The 22,247-nt window shown below is 41.6% G+C and overlaps 1 long non-coding RNA gene across 5 annotated transcripts; it reads right to left on the bottom strand.

The window, feature by feature from the left end:
- Positions 1-369: 369 nt before the first annotated feature.
- Positions 370-9,545, bottom strand: LOC306647786. 5 transcript variants are annotated; one of them, XR_013760163.1, is made up of 6 exons: positions 9,403-9,538; positions 8,752-8,919; positions 6,821-7,026; positions 4,490-4,617; positions 4,121-4,213; positions 370-384 (listed from the first exon to the last, which is right to left on the bottom strand). It is a non-coding gene; the product is annotated as an uncharacterized lncRNA (long non-coding RNA). The 5 variants fall into 5 exon arrangements; XR_013760162.1 differs by lacking the exon at positions 370-384 and adding an exon at positions 7,258-7,426 and having other exon boundaries at positions 3,852-4,213; positions 8,746-8,919; positions 9,403-9,545; XR_013760164.1 differs by lacking the exon at positions 370-384 and having other exon boundaries at positions 3,852-4,213; positions 8,746-8,919; positions 9,403-9,535.
- Positions 9,546-22,247: the final 12,702 nt, after the last annotated feature.

Below are 22,247 nucleotides of genomic sequence, written 5' to 3'. Positions count from 1 at the left end.
CATACATGAGGTTTCTCTACTTTTTGAGTTTTTCTGAGGCTTGGGACAAGTGAACTGAGTTTTAGTGATGAGTTTTCCACTTGCAGGGAATTTAACTCAGTATGAAGTTGTTCACAAGTAACATGGAGAAAGGATTCTCCATTTCTAGAAATCTCAGCAGAGTTCTTATTTCACATTGTCTGCTCTGGTCAACCAAAGTTAAGTTTGGTTTCATACTTTTTTCATGAAAATTAAATATACCAAGGTTTTGCCTTAATAGAAACGGAGTTCTGTGCTGATGAACAGAATTTCCAAAGGCTCTATGTTCATGCCACCATACCATCCTGTCACCTTGCTTTCATTCTCTAAGGGTTTTTGGCAGATGATCATCAATTTTCCAAACTTCTATGAAAGAAAAGAACAGTGAGTTTTCTATCACCTTGATCTGGAATAAAAGCATTTTAAAAAAATACCTTGATGTGAGGTCTCTCTGTAATGCCTATGCTATCGAAAGTGTAAACACAACTCAGTTGCCTGGGTACTGGGAGAAAACAATTTCATGAGCAAACCAAAAGTTAATGATGAACACAAGGTTAGATAATTCATAAAAAAATACGGATGTGGATGCTTTCTAAACAAGGCCTTTCGAAACATGGAGAGACTATTAAATAAAACCAAATAACTGTGAGTAGAGACGAGAGGCTGGAGGGAGAGAGCCATCCATTCTACAGATCCTGCTGAATGACCACTGTGTGCCAGGTTCAGTGCCAGTGCTGGGAGTTCACAAACATTCCTGTGTCCACAGAGCCTGCACCAATGTTGGGTAAAATACTTAAAATAGCAAACATGGGAGCAGCTGAAGACTGTACAAGGTGTTGGAAGGAGCAGTGCGGATGGAGAGAAGTGCAAGTCATCAGGTAAGACAGAGCTCACAGGGGAGTCACGTGCAGCAGCACGTGGAGAGTAAAGAAAAGCAGGAATCAGGGAATAGTCTCTGACTTGAGGCCCAAGTCGTAGTGCCTTTTAAACAGAGAAATCACTGAAGCACAGAATGGGTGGAACAGTAGCATGTCAACTTGAAGGTGACCACTACATGGGAATTCTGAAGGATCTATAAACCTTGGAAAAAAAGCCTTGACTAGAAATGGATTTGGGAAAACTGTAGTAAATATACAGAACAGAACAAGATCACCTTCAGAGAACACATGAATTCAAAAATGATGAAGACACAGGGCCAGGCTGCAATCACTCTACATTTAGAGTTTGGAAACTAGGGAAAGTCCCTGGAGGAAACCAGGCTGCTCATCACAGCAGGGAACAGGGAGCACACTGGTCACGAACAAGCAGCCAAGGGGCAAGTCAGATTCTTCCATACTTGCCCTATCGCTGGGACAGATCCTGGGGTGCTGTCCCTAATACTCACCTTCCTCCTAGCAACACCTTCAAAACCAGCTTTCTCAAAATGCTGTCTCACATTCACTGGAAACCCTCCTCCCACTGTCTTAACTGTGACAGTAGTCCTATTCACACAGAAAGAGGGCAGCAGTGGCCCTTGGGGAACATCACATGAGGCAGGGGAGCAGGCTACACTAACAGGATCTGCAGCCCTCTCTTCATGCTGCTTCTGCACAGGTAGAGGCCTCCTGCTTCAGCCGTCCTGAGCCCTCAACCTGCCACTAACTGCACTGGTGTCGGCTGGCTTCAGTCAAGGGTCTGAATGGATCACCTCTTTCTGAATCATGGTCATGGCAGTTTTCACATCAACTCGACCTGAAAGCACAGGATTTTTAACCTGAGAAGAAAAGGAAAACTAGGAAAATATAGAACAGGAAACCTGCAGTCTACAACTCCATCATCAATTATACAATACGATATGCAATAGTCAGTCTGGCAATAAAGGTCATGCTACTGTGAAAATGGACCCATAGTTCCATTGCCAGCAGGACACCAGAGAACTTCCAGTCTGAGTCTGACCTCTTGTGCTCTCTCAGCCCACTTCACTAGGTACTCATCTAATCTCTTTTCTTTCATTTTCTGGTCCTGGGGAAGAAACCCAGGGGTGCTCTATCACAGGTACATCCCCAGCCCTTTTAATTTTTCAAGACAGAATCTCATTAGGTTATCCAGCCTGCCTCCAAACTTGGATCCTCCTTCTTCTACCTCCTGAGTAGCTGGGATTACAGGACAGTGCCACCACACCTGGCTTCACTAAATTTCTAACTGCCCCAGGCTCTTCTTTTTCTTATGGCTTTCCTTCTCCCTTAGGAAGATTTCTTAAATAGAGAATTTCTTCTCCAGGCCTGGCCTCTCCCTGAACAACTTGGGCACAATCAAATGCAACAGAGGGCTCCACTTGGACACAGTCAAACATGTCTATCTTACAATCTCCTAAATTCCCCAACCCAACTCTCCTTCTCCTCATTATCTGCACCACAGTAAAAAGGAGCGCCACTTTTGTTCTTCATGCCCAACCTGGTCAGCACCATTCTTTCTCTTTTATTCCCTCGCCCTAAGATTCAGGTAGATGGCTCAGTGGTGAACTCCAAATGCCTCTATAAGCAGATCCATATCTGATCAGCACCCACTCCTCCTCCAAGTCAGCAGCCTGCTAGATTCTACCTCTCTCAGCTCAGTAGCGCTTCATTCGAGAGTTGATTCTCTTCCTAAAAGAGCAGCCCAGCCCTACATGTTCTGTCCCATAGCTCTGCCTTATTTTATCTCTCCACTTCTTGGAATAAAAGTGGTTCATCTACTGTTTCTTTTTCCTTGCTGCTGTTATCCCCAGCATACATGAAGCTACCAAAAGATCATTTTAAAGGAAGGAATCAAGGAAGTAAACACATATGAAACACACTGGGGAAAATTTAGAACATGGAAGTCTATGATACCCTATCAAATGACTGAAAGAAGAACTTCAATGTCTTGTGACAGATGACACGGTTAATGGGAACTTGGTGTCATCAGAATTAAGATGGGGAAGAAAACAAAAGTAAATATGATGGTAAGACCCAAAGTGAACTAGAAGCAAGCTCAGAATTAGTGAAAATACAAAAGAATCACACTGAAGCTACTAAGTTAGCACCTGGTTCAGGCTGGACCTGTGAGTGCAACTTATGAAAAATATCTTTTCTAGATGGGCCCACAGCTCACACTATAAATCCCAGCTATGTGGGAGGCTGAGGCAAGAGGATCATAAGTTCACAGTCAGACTGAGCAACTTAACAAGACCATGCCTCAAAAAAAAAAACTTAAATAAATCAAATAAAAAGGGCTGGGAAAGGACCCCTGGATTCAGTCCCCAGTACAAATAAATAAACAAACAAATGAAAGAAAGAAAGAGAGAAAGAAAGAAAGAAAGAAAGAAAGAAAGAAAGAAAGAAAGAAAGAAGGAAAGAGAAAGAAAGAGAAAGAATTTTTTCTAGTTAGAAATTCTCCATGAACAGCAGAGATCTTTCATTAAAGAACCATAGGTAGAGGACATATGAGGTAACGTCTGGATGGCTTGAACTTAGGATACATAAAATAAACGAGAAGCTAACTCAAGAGGGTTTCTTGAGGATAAGATGATTCTCACTCTGCAGATAGTAGAAACTCTAGGCAGACTCAAGGTCCAGATCAGGAAATCAGAGAGAACTGGAAGTCTGTGCTAGATGACAACAGGGGACATCAGCTTGGAATCTGCTCTGGGAACAAAAAAATCTTAATTCATTAGAGTGAGAGATTTTAAGGTATGAGAACAAATAAGAAAATAGAAAATAGAGCATCTTGAGACCTCCAAGTTAGGAGAGGCTCAGGGCCAAGGCATCCTGAGGGACAGGCCTCCTTGGTAGCAGCCCCATAAGGCGAGAGCCCACCGTCAAAGGTAGGGAGGATTCAGAGTATTCTCTTTGGAAAAGGGCCTGGAAGGTGCAATTTCGTAGCACAGGAACTGGAAGTATATGAAGAAGGGAATATTAGGGATTGTGGGAAGAAAATTATGCCAACAAACTCCAGGACATAGGCTAATAAGGAGCAATCAGATTTCAGAGGAGGCAGAGAGTATGATTTTCTCTGAATCTTTCCAAAGAGAAAGGTCTGCCGTGAGAGGCAGATGTGGGAGGGGCTGCTCATCCTGCCTTCCTGGGCTGGCTCTGCCACTTACCTGAACCTTTTGCACCGTGGATTTCACCTTCCACCGTCCATGGTTCTCCTCCTAGCAACTTGGAGAGGGCACCTGGCTTGTTGGCTTGACACCCTGTTCATGGGAAATGACAGAGTCTTAGGCTCATCCAATTGGGCTGTGATCTGTCAACAGGGGACAAAGGTCTATTTTAGGAAGGGTGTAGTTTACATCTGCAAAGCAAAGGCTTTGCTCTCAGAAGGGAGCACAACACACCCTCTTATCTGGGGCCAGAGAGGGACTGAGAGTCCACCCTGGAGACACCACAGGCCCTAGAAGGCTCTCGGATGCTGAGAAAGGGAAGGCATAGAACACAGCACCCTCTGAGCTGCACACGGCAGCCGTCCTCACCCACTGACACCAGGTTGCTGTAGTTCTCCAAACATCACGTCCCGGTACAGGTCCTTCTGAGCAGGGCCCAGGAGCTGCCACTCCTCCCGGGTGAAGACCACAGCCACATCCTCCAGTGTCAGCAACTCCTGTTAATGAGGCGACTTCCTTGTGATAACATGGAATATTAGTTTTTCTGCTCACTTTCACTTCGTAGGCTCCATCTATCCGCCTAGTTGTTGGATATTTAATACACTACAGGAAAAATGCTAATAGTCTGCAATTATACATCCAGTCATCATCTTTTCATCCAGTGAGAAGTTTCTACACTGGATAGTAGTTAAATCTTCTTGCTAACCTAGAAACATTACCTTTACGAATTACATATATACAATCATGGACAGCTTAACAACTGGTTTATGTTCTTAGGAAAAGAGTCCTTAGGCAATTTCGTCTTTGTGCAAACATCACTGAGCATACTTAAACAACCTGAGGCAGCTATGACATCACAAGGCAATATAATCTTATGGGGACCCAGTGGTATATGCAGCCCATCATTGACCTAAATGTCATTATATAGGCCCAACTGGGCCTCCCATAGTTCTGACTGATCCACTATAAATCTGGGTACTGAGGTTTGAACCCAGGGGTACTTAACCACTGAACCATATTCCTGATCCTTTATGGGTTTTGAGAAAAAGTCCCCCTAAGTTGCTAAGGCTGGCCTGGAGCTTGCAATCTTCCTGCCTCTGTCTCTCAAATTGCTAGGATTGGGTGCATGCATCATCGCACCCTGCTTATTCATGTTTTTAGGGAAGTTTCATTACCTAGGCGTGGCTAATGAAATGAAATAATAAATAAGTTAGTCACCAACACTCCACTCCTCAGGGAGAAAGAGATGGGGGTGGAGCTGAAGGTTCCACCCTCCATTCACCGGTTGGTTCCCCAGGCAACCAGCCTCTCCTTAGAAGCTTTCCAAGTCACCTCATTAACATAAACTCAGGTTAAAAATAACACCTATCATTTCCAGAGCTGTTCCAAGAGCCAAGGACAAATAAATACAACAAAAGAGACTCCTGTTATTCTCATTAAAGAAATTACAATGGTTTTAGGATCTCTGACCAGGAGTCAAAGCCAAAAAGTAAAATATATATTTTTTATCACCATGTGATAGTGACAGTGGCTTGGAGCTAACACTTACTACAATGCCCATAAAACGGGATGGCCAGTCACTCTGAACAGCAGTGAGAAACATCCATTAAAATGTAGAATGAGCATTTTCATCAAGTGACCTGTCTGTAGCCATCTTCAGAAATACTGACATACCTTCACAAAAGACACTACCAGGGAGGTGCTCAGCCTGTAATAACAGCTACCTAAATGTCTAACAGCAGAACAGCTAAATCATGGCATACACAGCACTTGGAGGACAGTGCAGCCAGTCAAAAAGCTGTTCGGGCTGGCATGTACTGACACATAAAAGGCAAAAATAGTAGCTGTTAGAAGCATGATTTCTTCTAAAATGACAAAAGTAACAAGAAACCACATTTACAATGAGAACAATCTGTCAGAAGCAGATTAAAACGAGACCCAGTCCATTCTGGAGGAGATCAGAGTATACTGCTCCTAGCAGTACAGAAAATGACCTGTTTTTCTACTCAGAATCAGTGCACGCCATGCAAATTAAAATGCTTCTCTTGTGATGGCTGTCAGAGATAACAAATGCAAGCTGAGAGCCCATGTAACATACAAGACCCTCCTCTGGTCATATGATGTCCCACAATTATTAATTTGTGTGCATCCTAGGAACACTATTTCCCTTATACTGCTTTGCCCAATGTTGAATTGAAGGCTAAATGTAAGCCGGGTGGGGGCGTACCTGCGGTCTCATCCCCAGCTCCTTGGGAGGCTGAAGTAGAAGACACTTAACCCCTGGAGTTTGGTGTCAGTGTAGACAACATAATGAGACAGCCCCGTCAAAAACCAAGGAAGTTGGGCACAGTGAACACACACCTTAATCCCAGCAACTTGGGAGCCTGAGGCAGGAGGGCTGCAAGCTCAAGACAATTCTCAGAAACTTGGTGCGACCCCGTCTCAAAAAATAAAAAGGGCTTTGGGTTAGTTCAGTGGTGGAACGCTCCTGGGTTCAATTACCAGTACTGCATACACACAACTGAAAATAATGACGATGATGATGATGATGATGATGATGATGATGATGATATTCCTTTCCAGATCCTACTTTTTAAATTTATACTTTTCAGATTAACTGAGTTGATTTTTTTTACAAGCCTCTACAAATCCATTACAAAACAAAGGAAAAGAAAGATGAAAACAAACCAAGTTAGTTACCAGGGACTGGATCATTTTCTTCTGTTCTCAGAAAACAGCTGGCCACTGGAATGCTCTCCCTTGGTGTCTTCAGGACCAGCTCTAAATGCTTATTCAGAAAATTCAGTTTTCAATCAAAGGTGTCCTCAGAAATGCTAACGCTGCAAACTCTGCAATCTCGTAACTTCCTCCTTCATGTAATCGTTTTGGTTCTGAGAAGTCAGGACCTGTGGTTTGAAGAGAAAACTCCATTTGATGGTACATTTCCTCTGGGTCTGGTACTGTAGCTGCCCCAGGCACTCATCTTAGCACCATGTCCCCCGAACTGCTAACTGTCCCTGTATCTGATTTTGTGTATGGCCAATGAAGCCTCTGATTCTGAATGTGGTAGAGCTATGTCTTTACTGTGTGAGATTTAAGTAGGATGACTGCGAAAGTAGGTGGGGAATGAGACCCACCTCAGCACTCGTCTCAGGAGCAGGCGAGTTCAGATATCCCAGCTATCCACTAGCTGGGAGAGAAGGCTGAAATCCAGCTTAGGACACACAAAAACCATTCTGCAGTCAACTGCCAACCTCGATGGGAGTGGCAAACCAATACCACTTTCAGAAAATGATTTAGGAGGCTCTATCAATTAGAGTATGGAAAAATATCTTAAACAGGTTACATAAAGCAAATGATGTCATACACGCCCTACACAGCAAAACTTCTTTCTGAGGTATACACCTTTAGATATCTATTGCCCACCTCTCCCTAAATAAGGTACATTTGAATCAGAAAATATTTACAAAAATTCTCATAGCAGTATTATGCATAATAATCCAAACTGTGAGTAATACAAATGTAATTAAGTAGTATGAAAAACTTTATTCAATGGATCAAGACAAAAACTACAACCTGCAAGAACAGTTTTTACATTTTTACTTATTTTTTATTGGTTCTTTTAGTTATACGTGACAATAGAATCCACTTTGAAATAATTGTAAAAGCATGGAATATATCTTGTTCTAATTCAGTCTCCAGTACCTCTTCTTTCCCTTCTCTCCCAACACCCCTGTGGTTTTCACATTTTAAAAACGTGTAAAACGAAAACAAAAATGCATATACAAATGACCTTATGTAAACTGCAAGTCCCAAAATACTAAGTTTGCCTTTCCCTCACTATAGAACAAGGAAAATAGACCTATGTGCAACGACTTGAGACTCACCAATACTGAGAAAAAGCCTAGTGTGCACACACAAAAATATGCACCATGCCACTGATACACAGTTCAAAGTATGCAAAACTTTGATGCAATACAATGATGAGGAGTGATTAATTACACTATAATTTACAAATTATTAAGGAAATCTGAGAAGCACTCACTAATTACCCGTGGAGGAGGAATGAAAAAGGCCCACAGAACACCACTGAGGTGTTGGCAATGGTCTATTTCTTCATGTGGAAAATGACTGCTTACACATGTATTCTTTGTGATCATTAAATTGTACGTTTTTAAAATACAAATTTAAGAAAAATTACCAACAAAAAGCTCAATACCAAAAACTTGCCTGAAAAGATCATAAAATATATAAATTTGTAGAGACCAAAAGAGAAAGAAAAATTATAAGGAATTCATGGGAGACATGACTCAGGTCGTTTTTGTCTCGAAAGAACACTACCAACATTTTTATGTCATTAAATTTGAAATCCTGGATGAATTCATTATTCTATGATCCTACCTCCGGAGACAATGTTAACTCCAGACAATAAAGCGAGTGAATTTTATGTGTAGGCAACAAAAAAAGAAAGTGCACTACCACCTTATTTTTCCACTCTGTTCTGGAGAGTTGAGCGAGTCAAAGCAACATAAAAATAAACTATAAACATAACAAAGTAGGAAAAAAAGAAAGTTATTTCAGACATCATCATCACCATCACTAACATGAACAGGAACTGGAACTACCGTGACCCGGTGAGACCAAGCGAGAACGGCTAGTCAACTGCGATGTGGTGGTCATCTGGCCAGGTCACTAACTGACAAGGCTGTTAGCGAAGCGGGAAGAGTGACGGTCAGGCAGGAGGGCAGCAGAGTCCGCTACCGTGTCAGGAGGCGAGTGCTGAACTTGGCAAACATTTTCTGCAAAGCTCCGCAGGCCTCAGGCCTCCACCACGGCCACTCCGCCCTGCCCCTGAGCTCCGAAGCGGCGGGACGGCAGCTGCACGACTGGCGGTCCCGCCAGTCCGCGGAGAGCTGCCCCAGGGCTCGCCGCCGCCCGCTCTCCATCGGCGCCGGGCTGCAGCCGAGCTGGCACTCACCCCGAGCACCCGGCAGGGCTCCCGGGCCGCCACACACCCGAACAACCCGCAGCCCGACCGCCGGCGCCCTCCGCCTCCAAGGCCACCGCCCCGGCACGCGGGCACCCGCAGCAGAAGGGCTCCGCCCCGCCACACGTGACCGCGGCCCGGAGCAGCGGGTCACAGCCCCACGGCCGCGCGCCAGCGCCTCCACCACCTCGCCGCCCTCCCACAAGAAGCCCTGGCCGCCCCGCAAGGCCTCCAAGGGGACAAGACGTCCAGGAACAAAACCACACACCGACCTGACTATATTATAGAGCTCTACCTCAAGGCTGCACTTCCGCGACCGGCTTCTACTTCAGGACCTTAGCCCAGCGTCCCTCCGCCTACGGCGGCCGAGACGGGTGCGAAGTCTTCCAAGGCGCACCGACAGAACGGAGTTCCGGTCTTCCCAGGAGGCAAAATGGCGGCGCCCAGACGGCCGTGGGCCCACGGGAGCCGCCATGTCTGAATACTGACGTAGAGAGACCCCGACCTCGCTGGAAGCAGGCACCTTGAACGGCCAGGAAATCGAGAAACCACGATATTGCCTCATTTCCTGGCACTGGGATACTTGCAGAAAATGTGTAGAATGAAAATGGGTAAATATCCAGAGACTCGAGCTTCACCGGGCAAATTCCAGGCAGACTGAATTGCGTCCAGCGGGCTATGAATAGTATTATGTCCGCGGCCTTCGCTGGCCACTGTTTCTGACACTTTTCTGACTGGTAGGGTTCGAGCGCCTGTGCGCAGAGAGCCCCTCTGGAAAGGGAACCGCAACAGCGCTACACGGACACCCAAGAACCGCCGGGCGGGAAAGAGCTTGCAGGAAGCGCCTTTAAGAACAAACAGGTCGGCGGAGCGGGCGCAGCGCGTGCGTCGGGCCCCTGAGCCCGGGAGAAGAGGGCTGCGGGGAGCTCGCCGGGGTGCGGGAGCCCGGGGGAGTCGGGTCCAGAGTGATTCGACACAAGTGCCAAAGAATGCAATGGGAACGGACTTTCCAGCACTGTTGTTGGGATGCTCGGATATCTATACCCCAAAAACTGAAGTAAGAGCATTACTTAAAGCATACAAAAAAAAAAAAAAAAAAAGTAAGCCAAAATGGGACATAACTGAATTTAAGAGTAACAGTTTAGATGGCATAAGACTGTAATCCCAGCTACTGGGGAGACCGAGGCAGGAAGAGTTAAATTTGAGGCCAGCTTGGCAACTTGCTCCTATTTCAAAATAAAATTAAAAGGGCTGAGAATATAGTTCAGTGTTAGAGCATAATGCTCAGGATTCAATCCCGAGCAATGCAAGGGGGGAAAAAATGGTTAAATTTTAAAGAGGCAAAAACCTTTAACTGGGTTAGCTCTGAGGCAAGACACTACCGCGCCTGAGCCATGAAATTAATAAATAGGACATTGTTAAAAAAATCTTTTGTGCTTTTAAGCACATTTAAGAAAGTGAAAAAAATCAACCACAGATTGGGAGTAAATATTAACACTTTTACAAACCACCGTCGAATTACTCTTTTGATGGGGATCATGAGTTTTCCAAAAATTGGATTCTCTTGAGTACGGCAACATTATAAACGTCAATTGACATACATGAGTTATGCATGTAAGATCTAAAGTGTAACTGTCACAGAAGAGATGTCTCCAAAGAGAGGTCTGAGGAGTTACGGAGAGCAGGAGAAACCTGACAGGACCATCAGGGTTCTTGGCACTTGTGCTGAAAAGAACTTCAGCACACCAAAGGCATAGATGGAGATTTATTAGAGAAAGAGATACATGTTCAACGAAGAATGAGAGATGCCATTGCAGTAAAGCAAGGAATAAGCATTCAAGGGAAAGTGCAGGCCATCTCCAAAGAGACTGCAGCCCCTTGATGTGAGGTGCTGATATTCAGAGGGACCTTGCAAGGGACTGGACTAGAGGTGGAGCCAGGTTGAAGCTGCCCTCTCCTTGAGCTTGTACTGCCCTCATATTAGGAGGGCAAGGGTCAAGGGCACAATTGTTCATGGGTGCTTTCTGCACTACTGGTTTAGAGTCCTACTCAGGTTTGAGGATGGAGCAGGGTAGGCACATTTGATCTGAGTGGAACTGGAAGAGGTAACAATTCTAAAAATGAGAAGATGTGATGCAGTTCTATGTACATGCCATTCCATGTGATGACACCCAAGCCAGTCTCCTGCCAATAAGACTGTCAATAAAGGCCCTGTCCGTTCCACTTGAGGCCTAGATGTGTGATCAAAATGATCTAGGCCACTCAAGTCAGGTCAAGCCAGCTCAAACCAAGCAAGGAATCTACTCTTCAACCTGCACAGCTGAACTATACTAAACGTTCCTTATCTGCAGCCATTTTTTTGATAGCCAAGTGAAGTTTGTATAGGTAGCAAATACCAACTTTTATGAATATAAATATGCAAATGCAGGTTAATTATATAAACCACAGGACATCTCATAAAAACAATCTGCAAGACTTAATACAGAATTTCAACATACATTAGTGAGGGTGATATGAATAGAAAACTAGAGCATTCTACAAAATAACTGTGCACAGTACAAATCTACTATATACACATATGTATGTATGTATCACACACAAAACACACAAATTCAAAATTCTATCAACATAAGACAATTAATTTGCTTTTCTCTTAGGTTTGAGACCTGAGAAAGCTATCAAAGGTTGGCATATTTCTACTTCAATCAGTTCTCAATCATTTGAATTTTGTGAACTTAAACTCAGCTATGTTCCTCCCACAAGCGGCCTTCCTTTCCCTTCTGCTACCCAGTGCCCCCAACTCCGCCACCGTTCTGCACTCTACACAGTGCATCATGTAATGGAAGCCTGCATCTGCCCAGCCCGTATAATGTGACTCCACTTGCATACTATATGAGATGAAAAAATATTTAGGTCTTGACTGGGAAAAAAATTTTAAAAACTTGCAAATAAACAGTAAAGAATCATTAATAATGAACAGACGCTACACAGAAGATCTACAAGCAATCAACAAACATGAGAAATGTTCACCATCTTAGTAATAAGAGAAATGCAAATCAAAAACTACACTAAGATTCCATATCACCCCAATTAGAATGGTGATTATCAAGAATACAAGCAACAATAAGTGTTGGAGAGGATGTGGGGAAAAAGGTACACTCATACATTGCTGGTGGGGCTGCAATTAGTGCAGCCACTCTGGAAAGCAGTTGGAGATTCCTAGAAAACTTGGAATGGACCCACCATTTGAACAGCTATCCCACTCCTCAGTTTATACCCAAAGGACTTAAAATCAGCATATTATAGAGATTAGCCACATCAATGTTCATAGCTGCAATTCACAAAAGCCATACTGGGAACCAACCTAGATGTCCTTCAATTGATGAATGGATAAAGAAACTGTGGTATATATTATACCATGGAATATTACTCAGCTATAAATAATAATAAAATTATGGCATTTGCAGGCAAATGGATGAAACTGGAGAATATCATGCAAAGTGAGATAAGCCAATCTCAAAAACCAAAGGATCTCACTGAGAAGCAGATGATGACACATAATGGGGGGTGGAAGGGGGTCAAGAATGGAGGGAGGAGGGACGTATAGAGGAAAGGAGGAAAAAATAGAATGAATCAAACATCATTACCCTATGTAAACGTAGATTACGCAAATGGTATGCTGTTACTCCATGTACAAACGGAAACAACATGTATCCCATTTTTTCAATAAAAATAAATTAAAACATAAAAGAATCATTAATACTCAAAAAACAGTCAATAAAATGAATTGAGTGACTTTTAATGATAGAAATAGCAGTGACTTCAAAGTCAATGATAAGTATATTCAAAGACCTAAAGAAACCATGTTGAAAGGTTTAAAGGAAGAGAACAATGGCCTGATAGAGAATCTTGGTAAGACAGAAAATGTAATATAGAATCTGATAGAAATGTTGGTGCTGAAACAATGCATTGAAAAACTTACATTAGTAGGTTCGCAGTGGATAGCAATGTAAGAAATGATGAGTGTACTTAAAGAAACAAATATCAAATACAAATAGAAATAAAAATATTAAAGGAAAATAGAATCTTAAATGTGTGAGACATCAAATGCACCAAACTATATGAAATGAAAGCCAAAGAAGGAAAGAGAAAAAGGAGGAAGAAAGAATATATGAATAATAGAGAAATACAGGATTACATGGGAACTTCCTAATCTGGCAAAAAGCAAAACTATAGCTAACATATTTAAATGGTGAAAAACTTTGCTTCTGTGCCAAAACATGGCAAAAAATGCCCAGTCTCACTGTTCTTATCAAAGGAAAGGTAAGCACTGCAACAGCAGTCTACAAAACTAAACGAGTTTAGCAGTGTGACCAGGTACAAGTTCAACACACATATGAAACCAATTATGAACACAGGAACATTTACAATGACTATAAATTATACCTTCGAGTAAACTTCTCATACAACATACAGGATGTGTACGCTATAAACTAAAAAGCACTTTTTTTAAAGAGCAAGGCATATTAATCAAATGGCAAGACAGAATGTTCTGGGTCAGAAGACTCAATGATAAAAATGTCAGATCAACCCACTTTGACTTAACATGTTGAATGCAATTTCAATAAAACACAGGAAAAATTTATATATACCAGCACATTTTTATACCAGCATATTTTAAAATTATATGGAAAGGCAAAGAACTAGAATAAATAAAACTTTTTAAAGTAAATTAAAGTCAGAAGAATATGACTACTTGGTTTTATGACTATCATCACTACAGTGATTATTGGTGAAGCTACAAATCATCAATGGAATAGAGTCACAAAGTAGGCAAAATTTAACTGCTTTTACAAATGTGCGAGGTCAATTTAATGAAAAGTAATTTGAAAGTAATGTTGGACCAACTGGACAATCGGCAAAGAAAATGAAACTTAACCCTCAACCCATCCAAAAACTAACTCCAAATGGATCATAGTTGTAAATATTAAAAGCAAAAGTACATTTGTAAAGTGTAGGAGAAATAATCATGATACAGACTAGGTAAAGAATTCTTAGATATGACACCAAAATTATAACTCATAAAAGAAAAAATGGTAACTTGGACTTAATTTAAAATATATTCCTCTGAGGAAAAGATACACATTTGGAAAATATTTTTAAGTGACATGTCCAAGGAAACTGTATCCAGCGTATACTTAAAAACCTCTCTAAATGTCATACTAAAGAAAGAAAATTCCAACTAAAAAACAGACAAATGATTTGAGTAAACACTTCATCAAAGATACTTGAAAGACAAACAAGCACATGAAAAAATAACATCAAAACCCATTACAGGAGCTGGGCACGGTGGCACACACCTGTACTCTCAGTGACCTGCCAGGCAAAGGCAAGAGGATATTAAGTCAAGGCCAGACTGGGCAGTTTAGCAATACCATGTCTCAACATAAAAAGGAGGGATGGAGCTTGGTGGCAGGACACTTACCTAGCATGTGCAGGGCTCTAAGTTCACTCCCCACTACCACCAAAACACAAAAGCAAGCAACAAAGAACCATTAGAAATCACAAATGAAGGCCACAATGAGACAGCACTACTTACAGAATACAATGACTAAAACAACACATGGTGGCAATAGCAAATGCAAGGAGCTAAAACACCCTACACTCCCAACGGGAAATGGAACGGCCACTGTGGAAAACAGTTCAGCAGTATAAAGTTGATACTTACTATAGGACTCAAAGATCAAACTCTTCATATCATCTTAGAGAAATGAAAAGTTGTATTCACACATATACTTGGTACAAGAATGTCTGTGGCATTTTTATTTGTATTAGCAAAATATCTGGCAAAAACCCTAATGTCCTTAGTGGGCAAATAGCTGAACAAACTGTTGTATATCCATATTGCACATTATTACTCAACAGCAAAAAGAACCACCAGGCTGGGACTTAAGATAATTTGCTTAAAGCCAAATACTCAAATCTCAAAAAGGTAAATGATGTCACTCATTTGCATAACATTGCACAAATGAAAAAATTATAATATGAACAAATCTTATCACCAAAGGTGAGGGTTGAAGCCGAGCATGATGGCACATCCCTCTACTGCCAACTATTCAGAACACAAAACTGGCTGGATCACAAGTTTTGAGGCCCAGTCTGGGCAACTCAGCAAGACCATGTCTCAAAATCAAAAAGGGCTAGGATATAGCCCAGTACTACTGCACTCAACTAGTACAAGTGAGGCCCTGGATTTGGTCCTCCTACCTTCACCCTACCCAAAAAGTAAAGTTGGGAAAGTGTGCAACTATAAAAAAGTAGCATGGAGGAGTCTGTTGATGTGACTATGTTCTGATTGTTGTGGCTACATAAATCTATATATAAATGTTTCTAATTTAAAAACAAAGTAAAATGTATGTCAAAACTGACGACACACCAAATAAATTCTATTAGTCAAGAGTATGATAATGATTTCATGTATCTGATAATGAACCGTGGTTATGTAAGATGTTATCTTTGAGAGAGGCTGGGTTAAGGGCATTCAGGAACCCTGGATTATTTGGTAAGATTTTGTGAACCTAAACTTGTTTTATTTTTTTTCTTGTACTTGGAATTGAACCCAGGAGCACTTTACCACTGAGCAACATCTGCAGTCCTTTTTTTTTTTTTTTTTTTTTTTTTTTGAGACAGTGTTTCAATGTATTGCTGAGGCTGATCTCAAAGTCGTAATCTTCCTGCCTCAGCCTCCCATGTCACTGGGATTACAGGTGTATACCGCTATGCCTGACTTTATATTGATTTCATACATTGCCTACAACTAAACTTTATTATATTTTTCTCTGTGAAGTATTTCAAGTATTCTTAGAATCAAAGAAATGGAAAAGCTTATCATATAATGAAACGAGACAAGCACCAAACACCCTAGCATTTATATCAAACTTAGTCCATCATGGGAAGAACTGCCATAACTTCACATCAATGGCATGGCAAGAAGAAACATGGCTCAAGGTATCCTATCCCTAAATGCACATCAGGCGTATAGTTTTAGGACACACTTGTGACACAAAAAGCCTCATTCATTTGCCAGGGCTTCTTTCCCTCATTAACTTCTCTGATATTTTACTGAAGGTTCTCCACATTGAATCTATTCACAAATTTGCTTGATTTCCTGCCACAGGAAAGCATTCTCTAGTGTCAACACTCTCAACCTATTGTCTTAATTTCTGGGCAAAGTCTTTCCCATGTTTATCGTATTTCTATCAGCTGATATTTCAACCAGAGTCTATGGTAATTTTTTGATATCTTTCTTCAGCATTGGGGAATGAACCCAGGGAGGTGGGGTTTACCTTACCACTAAAGGTCTCCCTAGTCTGTCACATTTGTGTGATTTTTCTGAGTATACACTTTTAGCCATTATGTAATGTCCTGAAATACTTTATGAAGGCTGATTGTGTACAGTTGCCTCATATATTTTAATAGGAACATGAGGTAATTGATCCCCAAGTGCACCACCATATGCTCCACATCTAGGTTTTATTTCTTTGTATATATTTTCTCAAAGGCCTACAACTAGCAAGAGACTTCTGCAGTATAACTACCTGTGGATTCTCTTGTGTTTAACAAGGATTGACAAGTGGGCAAAAGCTTTTCCGCAATCACTACAACCATAGGGCCTCTCTCCTGTATGTTTTCTGTGATGAACATTAAGCCCTGACTTCGTAGTGAAGGCTTTCCCACATTCACTACACTGATAGGGTTTCTCTCCTGTGTGAATTCTTTGATGGGTAATGAGGTCATTTTTTGCAAAGAGAATTTTCCACATTCCGTATATGCAAAGGAAGTCTTTCCGGAGTGAAATCTCTGATGCTGGATGAGGCATGTCTTCTTCCTGAAGGCTTTACCACACTCATTGCATTTGTGTGGCTTCTCTCCAGTGTGAATCCGCTGATGGGCAACGAGCATGCTTTTCCCAGTTAAGCCTTTGCCACATTCACTGCATTTATAAGGCTCTCTCCTGTGAGTTCGCTGATGTCCTATCTGTCGGATCTTTGCAGGGAAACCTTTTCCACATTCATTGCACACATAGGGTTTTTCTCCTGTGTGAGTTCGCTGATGAACAGTCAGCGGCTCTTCACAGTGAAGCCTTTCCCACAGTCACTGCACACATATATGGCTTCTCTGCAGTATGAGTTCGCTGATGTACAATGAGGTCACTCTTGATGGTGAAGCCTTTTCGACACTCCGTGCATACATAGGGTTTCTCTCCTGTATGTGTTCGCTGATGCCTGATGAGAGGGCTCTTCAAGGCGAAGCCTTTTCCACACTCATTGCATGTATATGGTTTCTCTCCTGTGTGAGTTCGCTGATGTACAATGAGACAGTGCTTCATGGAAAAGCCTTTTCCACATTCACTGCATGTAAACAATTTCTCTTCTGTATGAGTTAGCTGATGCGTGATAAGACTATTCTTCAAGGTAAAGCCTTTCCCACATTTATTGCATATGAAGGGTTTCTCACCAGTATGAGTCCAACTATGTGCAATAAGACGCCTCTTCTCAAGGAATCCTTTTCCACATTCACTACATATATAAGGTTTCTCTCCTGTATGAGTTTTCTGATGAGCAGTGAGACTGAACTTTGTAGAGAAAGATTTCCCACATATGCCACACCCATGGGGTTTCTCTCCCGTATGAGTTCGCTGATGATAAACGAGTCGACACATTTTAATGAAGGCTTTCCCACATTCACTACAATTATAAGTTCTCTCTCCCATATGAGTTTTCTGATGCACACTGAGCTGTGATTTCTTGAGGAAGGACCTGTCACATTTGGTACATTCATACTGTTTCAGCCCTGTGTGATTTCTCTGATGTTCTGTTAGCTGGAACTTTCCGGAGAAGGCTTTCCCACGTGTACGCTTATAAGGTTTCTCTCCTGTATGAACTCTCTGATGATTGATAAACTGAGACATCTTGATGAAGACCTTCCCACCACACGCATTCATGGGTTTTCTCTATGTTGTGAGTTCTCTGTCGCTTAATGACCAGGGCCATACTGGTAGGTTTTGCATGTAAAGGGAATTTAATTTCATAAACTGTTCATGGTTTGCATGGATAAGGAATTTCCCATATTCATTAATCTCAGTCAATTTCTTTAGGTCATAACTTCTGGTTTTCAAAACTTAAAGTTGATTTTAAAGGTTTTTCACAATTTTGCTTTAGTGGGAAATGACCTTTGCTCTGATTAACAATATTTCTGAATGTTTTATGTTCATGGACCTGCTCCAGACTCTTCTGAATGCTTTGATTTTTCAAGTGATGTTTGCAGAGGATCATCAACTTTTCTGATTTCTAGGAAAGACAAGAATAGTGAATCATTTCATTATCTTCCTCTGGAATAAAACTGTTAAAAAAAATGTTTTGGGTGGTGTGACTCTTTAATGATAACCCTGTATAAAAATAAAAATTTTGTACATAAATATTCCTATCTCCTGTATATATTGGTAAAACAATAATATACACATATTAGAAAGTAAAAGCAGTAAGTGTACAAATGTAGATGATTTGTGATATATATAGATTTGACTACTTTCTAAATAAATCTTTACAAAACGTACAAATAGTAAAATCTCAACAAGGTCACTTTTAGCAGGAACCCCAAAATCTGACAAACACCATCAGACCTTGTAAGTTGGAGACATACCAGAACATACAGGGCTATATTCATTTATTCAACAATTAATTTGCTGAACAGCTATGTGTGAGTTGCTGTGCTTGTGTTTCAAATATTTCCTTGGTTTCATGGAAGTTTAGTTTCTAATTATGGGAAAATTTAAAAGGAGGGAAAGAAATCAAAAATGTACTGTAATCAAGCCTAAAATAAAAACCCTCCTGGGTTTCAGCACCAAATGTAAGCTCAGGGGCATGGTTAGCGGCCAAATAAAATCCAACAGAAAGCGGTCAAAGCAAGCTTTATTGGAATTTGGTTCTCGCTTGAAATTCCCAAACCCCCAGGATACAGGTCGGGGTAGGGAGCCAAAGAAAATCGCACATGGCCCTGGCTGCCCAGGGTTTTTATAGGCTGGAATGCACAGGGGTCCTGCTGAGTGACCAGCGGAGTCAAGGGTCAGTGAAGTTTTCCTATCCACTTGATTGGTCACCATTTGGTGCACTGCCCTTTGTCTCAGTTGCTCTGCTCTCCCTCCTACAGTCACCCAAATTCCAACCTAACAATTCACCTTTAAACTCATCCCTAAAAAGCAAAAGATTAATCCAGCAAAAAGCACAATTAGAACATCTTTTATCAACTTCAGAAAAAAATAAAATCTTTTTCTTTTTTTGTTTCCTTTGGTCTGAGTGGTCTCCTAGTGAGTTTGTAGCCTTCTCCATTTACGTTTTAATGGACCTTCATTGAGACCTGTAAGGAACTAAAAGAAAGATTAGTGGTCCCAGCAAAAACTTGATGCCAAGGGCATTTTAAGCATTTCTTATTTTTAGGACAGGTTTGGATGTCAAAGAAAATTATGAGACCTTATTTTCAATTACTTTTGAGAATGAAGCTACTATGCTAAGCTCCTTGCTGAGATATGCCATTGGTTTTTGACCTGATTTGTCTATGATTGTCTATCCAGCAGTTTTAGGTGACTATTTTTAAGATTATTTTTCTCTCAGTGACAAACAGGTTAAATCTTTTTCCTTGGGTAACCTGAGAATAGGGGCTTGAAGTAAGGCCCCTTTGTGATAATTTAAAAACCTTTAGTATATTTTGGTTCTCACATCAGGGCAATTGCTCCTTGGTGTAGAGGGCTTTTTTAGGAGGCTGAGAAAAGGCTTAGCTAATTCTCTATACCAGGAATCCAAAGCCTGTAGTATCCAGTATCCCTAGGAAGCCTCTGTAATTGAAGGACCTCCAAAAAGGAGACCCCAACTCTATCCCTTGGATTGATGGCCACCCCAATCAACCACAGGAGGTGTCACTCAATGCAAACCGCAAGAGGTGTTTATTCCAGCACGCTGGGACCCGACTCGTGACTCACACAGGAGTCCAAGGGTTGAGTCCCTAGCAGAAAATCTTACAAGTTTATAAAGGCAGAAAACCACACATCAGGAGGGGTCGCACATGAAAGGGAGAAAAAGGGGGGGGAAAAGAAAAAAATGGGGGAGCAAAGCTGCCAGGAAATTCCAAAGGGGGTCTGAGTTGTCTGATAACATACAACATGTTTTACAATGTTTAACAACAGGGCGTAGATTCTGGTCAATAGTTTCTGGTAATCCTACTGTTTGAGCACTATCTAGTTATCTGGCTCAATTTACTCTTTTACTCTCTGTTTGGGGCTATTTCTTGGAATAGCTTTAGGGGCTTTTTTCCCATTACTGGGAGGGTGACCTTAGGGAGTTAAGATTGTAAGGCCCCCAAAAAGGAAACCCTAACTCTGTCCCATGGATGGACGGCAACCCCAATCAACCGCAGGAGGCATCACTTGATGTAAACCGCAAGAGGTGTTTATTCCAGCATGCTGGGACCCTACTCGAGGAGTCAAGTCCCTAGCAGAAAATCTTGTAGGTTTATAAAGGCAGAAACCACACATCGGGAGGGGTCACACATGAAAGGGGGAAAAGGGGGAACAAAGCTGCCAGGAAATTTCAAAGGGGGTCTGGGTTTGCTGACAACATGTTTCACGATGTTTTACAACAGGTGTAGATTCTGGTCAATAGTTTCTGGTAATCCTACTGTTTGAGCACTATCTGGCTATCAGGCTCAATTTACTCTTTTACTCTCTGTTTGGGGCTGTTTCCTGGAACAGCTTTAAGGGCTTTGTTCCCATTACTGGGAGGGAAACCTTAGGGAGTTGAGATAAAACAGACAGCTTAAAAAAATGTCCATTCTTTCAAGATAACTGGGAGGGTGACCTTAGGGAGTTAAGACAATGGGAGGTAGACCTTAGGGAGTTGAGGTAAAACAGCTTAAAAAAATGTTCATTCTTTAAAACAGCTTAAAAAAAATGTTCATTCTTTCATAATGACCTTAATATTTCTCCTGTGTAGTAGCATATAAAAGATGTCATCTACATGTTGGAGAACAATTATAAATGTTTTATCTCTGAATTTTGTTAAGTCTGCAATGTAAAGCTGCTCCCCCGCCCATCAGATGCAGTCATTTCCCTGCCTCCCAACCACTTGTCAATCTGTGAACATCCTAGCTAGCTATTGGTTCATCAGTCAGCTTGTAAGTATCCTTCTCCGATACTGGTCCCCTGTTAGCCCAGTGGAATCCAACTGTTTACTGTAGCTTCCCCGCCATCTTTTTCCATTCTTCTGTCTGTCCTCCTCACTTTCTCTATCCTCCTGGCTTTCCACTCTCTCTAGCGCACACTTTCTTTTCCTTTCTCTTTTCCTCTCATTTTCTCTCTTACCCTGCAGGGAGACACTCTGTTTGCTTAATAAACTCCCTTATGTTATTTCCCATGTCCAGCGTGGTTTCATGGAAATTCCCTTACAAAGTCCTTAGGTAGGGTCTGTCCGAATAGGAGAAGGCTATCTCCAATCCTTGCAGCAACATTGTCCAGGTTGTTACAAAATCTGAAAAATTTTCCTCTGGCACCTGCCAAATTTGGCTGGGGTTTACATTTTTCTCTCTGGGCAGCTAACTCTCTCCATGCTCTTTGTTCACATGCACTTATTTGAGCATAAGCTTGTAAATCGTAAGTCAATTGTTGTCCCAAATCAGCAAATTGTCCTGAGCCCGTAAGCATACCCAAGGTGATATGAATTACATTCAATTTATTAATTTCTGCCTGATCTGAACAATGCTATATCCAATTGCACTTCCATGCTAAATACTTGTCTTCAGAAAGGCAGGAAATATGGGGATAGGGAGATAGCTCAGTCGGTAGAGTGCTTGCCTTGCAAGCACAAGGCCCTGGGTTCGATCCCCAGCACCAAAAAAGAAAAAAGAAAAAGAAAAAAAAAAAAAAAAGGCAGGAACTAGCTACTAGAGTGGTAGGGCCTCATTACATATTAATTGTAAGACACTTAGTAAAAATGTCAAAATTGTTTCATAAATAGAGCATGCAGATTAATTCCCTTAATGTTGTAAAAGGAGTATACACATGAGTTCTTTTTGGTCCCTCAGAACTTTGAG

This window comes from Sciurus vulgaris (assembly GCF_902686455.1).
Source record: "Sciurus vulgaris genome assembly, chromosome: 17".
In the NCBI taxonomy this organism is placed as follows: Eukaryota; Metazoa; Chordata; class Mammalia; order Rodentia; family Sciuridae; genus Sciurus; species Sciurus vulgaris.
Note: the sequence above shows the minus strand (reverse complement) of the source record. Positions and strands in the feature narration are given on the sequence as shown.